Genomic DNA, 4,835 nt, shown 5'->3' with positions numbered 1-4,835 from the left:
AATAAAACAATAATAATAATAAGACAAGAAGAGAATCCCAAGTTATAAGACACAAAATATATGTCCTTCACTAAAGCTAGGGTTTGTAGTTAGGGTTGTAAATGTACCGGATGTTAGTGAACAAATTTGGTGTTTGGGTTGATAAAGCTTGTTTATATTCGTTTAATAATGAAATAAAATAAAATAAACATGCTTCAACACTAGTAAACTTAGCTTGTTAATGTGCATAAATAAAATTCATGAAAATTTTATAAATGAATTTAGATAAACATTTAATGTAATTTATAAGGACACTAATGTAGTTAGTTGAGCTCGATAAGATTTTTAATAAACAAGTTCGATAAATAAATAAACAAACTTGAACACTACTAGGCTCAGCTCGTTTACACCCCTAAGATAGTAGTGAAATCCTTCTGCCATTATCAATTTTTCATAATATGGTGAAAATGTAGATAAAAAAGTTTTAACATGTACAGGCTCAAGCTAGACAAATTAAAAGTTGCTACTTTATTAAGTTAAAGAGATTTCTTGTACAAGTGTTTTTGAAGACTAATATCCAATAGAATCCATCTAAAAGTACAATAACACTAGAGTCTAGTGATCGAAAGGAGAGTAAATTAAAGTCTTAGAATTTGATAGAAATCCAAAACAAGCAGATGCTTTTTGAAATTGCGGAAAAAACAAAAACCTAACCTTAACAGATTTTTCATAAGAAAAGACTGTCCCAATCAGGTACAAATTTGAAGTTCTTTTAGAATCTACCCTCCAAATTAGTAGGATTTTGAGCATTATTCTTCATGAATTTTTAGTTTAACTAACTAACCATATATATTTTTTTCATCAATTATGAAAATTAAAGTCGAAGGCCTAATCTTTATCCACTAAAAAATTTCAAGAAATACAACATGCAAAACTAAACAAAAAAATCTCAAATATCTAGGTTGATTGAGTCTCTAGGTTGTGGATTGGTCAAGGCTAATCGTTTTTTTGTCAGTTGGGAACACTTGTCTTTAACCTTTGCATGTATAAATTATATACAACTATATAAGTTCTACTCTTAATAACTTTACCCCATAGCTCATAACCTAACCCATCTCTTTGACGCTCCCTTCCCTCTCGAATGTAGGACACTTTCTTTCCTGTGACATGACAAGCAGTCCCACTTCTTCATAATGTGAGTGCCAAAGAAACACCACTAATACCCCAATCTAACTTTTTGACACGTCAACATGATAGTTGGATTATATTATAGTTGGATAGAACTAATGTGGATGAGTATTAACTTTCTTGTATACTACAAATAGAAAGATAGATATTTCATAGATCTAGTGATGCAATTGCAAAATATTATATTACATCTTACATAAATATCTTAATAGATGATGTAGTTCAAAAGATATAGAGTATATATATAGTGCGGTTGGCCTTAAACAAAGATGCCAACTTCAACAAGATCAAAGAGTTGTAGGACCAACAACGTCCAATATAGTTCTAGATATCATATGCAACATATATGTATATCGATTTGATGATGACAAATATTGATAATCTTGATATAGTGAAAAGAATAGTGAAAAAAGTGTAATCATTAACAAAATTCTACTACAATTATCATTGGATTTACAAACTAATGATTATTGATAAATAGATTCTATGATCAAGAGTAATTAGGTTTACAACTCACTTTCTTATCTCATCTCAAAAAAATGACAACTTGAAGGTCATATTCACTAGTGAGGATAAGAAAGAGTATCACAATACTTTAGCACCACTACACTAAAAGTTATTCTATATATTAATTTTAGGACTACATTCTAGAAATTCTTATAGAAATAATGCCCTTGTATAATATTATGTGCAAGGTTGCTATAGACAAAAAACCACAAATGGGCAATATCTACTATTTAATTCATGGAAATCAACATGTGCTTATATTGTCAAACAATTATTAATGTTATGATGATATAATCAATGAAAGGCTAGACAACCAAATGGGAAAAGATATTTTTTGATAAATATATAAGTGTTTCGATAAAAAAAAATTGCAATATCAATTATTAATGATTATATATGTTTTACTATTCTATGTTATTATTTTAATCCAAAATATCGATACGATATAGCCTAGCCATAAATGACGCATTCCTAGTGGTTCTCAAGACTAGAGGTGCAAAGGAATAGAGCCTATTCTTGAGCTTTTCGAGCTGACTTAAAAATATTTGATTCACATTTAAAATTATTAAATTTGAGCTAAACTCGAACATATTCAATACTTTTTTCGAGCAAAATTCAAACTCATAATATTTTGTTTGATTGTTCATAAGTCACTCGTGAACCGAATTCAAACTGAACTTTCTTTATTTTTTACATAATTTTTATTTAAATATACTCAAATTAAGATTCGAATAACTCAAACCAAACTCAAATTTAAGTTATTTCGAGTTATAGTTTGTTTCTGCTTGAATCAAAGTTTGAACAACTCGAATTGAACTTGAGCCAAAAATCATTTGTATTTTCATGCTTTGAATTGAATCCTAATATCACATATTTTTCAAGTTCAAACTCGAATATCATATTTTCATACAATTCAACTCTCAATTCGGTTCATTTGCACCCCGTACAGGGTTAAATAAAAAAATAGTTGTTAGGGTTAATGACAAGAGTCGATTATTCTAAAAGGTGCACGACTCTTTTGGTGATCCTTTTGTAGTATCATACAAATAAAAATAAAATGTTGATAAATATAAAATAATTTATTAATAGTTATCATCTACTCATATAGAAAACTATTCTAATTTTGCTCACTTAATCATCTATCCAAATAAAGTATGTTGTATTATATAATTTGTCATTTCATTTTAAAGTGGCAAACAATGCTCTGATCATAAGTTTTCCAAGGCACCTGTTATCTTGCTTGTAAGTATCGAAATTTCAAAAAAGTTATGTATTAGCCATATTAGGTCAGCGAATTAGACTAACCGAGAAAAATATTAATAATTAAAAAAATTAAAAAAAAAAGTATAGAGAACAAATTAATAATAAAAGACATTCAAAAATTTTCATAGTGTGACTTATCAATTTAATCACTTTACCATTAATTAGAAACATTGACTTCACCTTTATTCATATAAAAATAATTTATCTATTCACTAAAGTTTCTTCAAAGCCATTTGATCTAATATCAAAATTATCATTCATAAACTTACCCTAATTTTAATTTGCAAAGTTAGAAGTTTCATAAAGTGCTATTAACTAATTTACAACATTATTTCTCTTGAATATTTCATCTACATCTTTGTTTTCAAACATCTAATATAACCTTAATCATAGATTTCTTTTTTCTAATTTTAGAAATTTTGTGGATATTATGTTTTCAGTTCTTAGCTTTAAATGACATGAAAATTTCCATAAATTTCAAACTTTATTATTGTCTACGTTTTCACAAAATTGGCTACTACAATATCTAAAATGTAAATTGATTAATTTTGTTGAATAATTCACGATTAGGTGAGATAAAGGACCTGGCAAAGTGCTTTAACAATCCTACCTACTAGAGAATTAATGTAAAACAATGTGAAAAGCTAAATGTTGTTTAGACATTTATCATGAAAATACCATTATCATCGTTCAACAACAACAAATAGACTGTTTAGCCTAACAATTTAGGGGTAGTTAGATGGATCAAATATGACATTAAATTGGATATAAGGCTACGTGGTACCAATGACATTGTTACAATAATATACATCATCACAAAAGAAAAAAAGTAATAGATTTAAGATCAGTAAATTATCTATCCCACTTTTTGATTGACACCTGATGTCTTAAAAGACAAGGACCCAACATAACCATCTTTGGAAGATCTCTCGCCCTTAAATGGAAGAAAAACTAAATTAGAAGAGAACAATAATCCTCAGAAATATTCAAGAGAGGGGATTCCATATGTAAGAAATAAGTCATTTCTTTATATCCAGACACATTATATAGGCAGGAATATCACAAATATTAACATAAGAAGACCCTGACATTTTCTAGATTGCAGATGTTTAAATAGATCTTAAAGTGAAATAGTTATTTTTAGGAATCTTAGCATATGCATGAGATAGAATGGGAGGCTTTTGACCATTAAGGCCGAACTTTTTTGCTAAATTTGAATTACTATACACTTGTTTATTCTCATGAAACATATAGTTCTACAAATTTAGATGCAAAGGAGATGCATTTGAGACCTTGAAGCGCATATATTCTCTTACAAGTTTGACTGGTGGAACAGTATGATCATCAGGAATCTATAGAATGCCAAGCATTGTTAGAAGATAAAGGATAACATAGAGAAGCTTGCAAGTCAATTCTCTAGACAATGTTAGGTTATTCCTGGAATTATCTATTTTAGCAGGAGTATATACTAAATCAAAAGAAATATAGGAGTTATCGTTGAAATCAGATGTAATGAATGATTATGTTTTTTTTGAAGAGTGAGATAGCTAAAGAACTCACAGAATCTTGGTGAGATATTGTTGCTTGCAGAGGAACAACTACATCATCATTTTTCATACCACTTGCTCTAGATTTCTTTGAGTCTAAATCAACAATTCTTGACTGTAGTATACTCATCAAATGCTCGCATTGAGCTCTATTAAAAGATTAAAAGGATTGGTATTAGGAATAAAAGGAGTTAAACATAACACTTAAAAAGCCAAAGAAAAGCTTTAGATGCATATGATCAATTTCTTGAGTTCGGTTCATCTTCCAAACTGAAGTCAAAAGTTATTAGGAAAAGATGACAAAGGCACATAGATGTAAAAAAATGCAAGTAACTGATCCAGTGGATGACA

The sequence above is a fragment of the Curcuma longa genome, chromosome 15 (genome assembly GCF_044706935.1).
Source record: "Curcuma longa cultivar G26 ecotype Majalengka, Jawa Barat chromosome 15, ITB_CL_G26_1.1, whole genome shotgun sequence".
Taxonomy (NCBI): Eukaryota; Viridiplantae; Streptophyta; class Magnoliopsida; order Zingiberales; family Zingiberaceae; genus Curcuma; species Curcuma longa.
The sequence above is the reverse complement of the archived record's forward strand: the minus strand, read 5'-3'. Positions refer to the sequence as shown.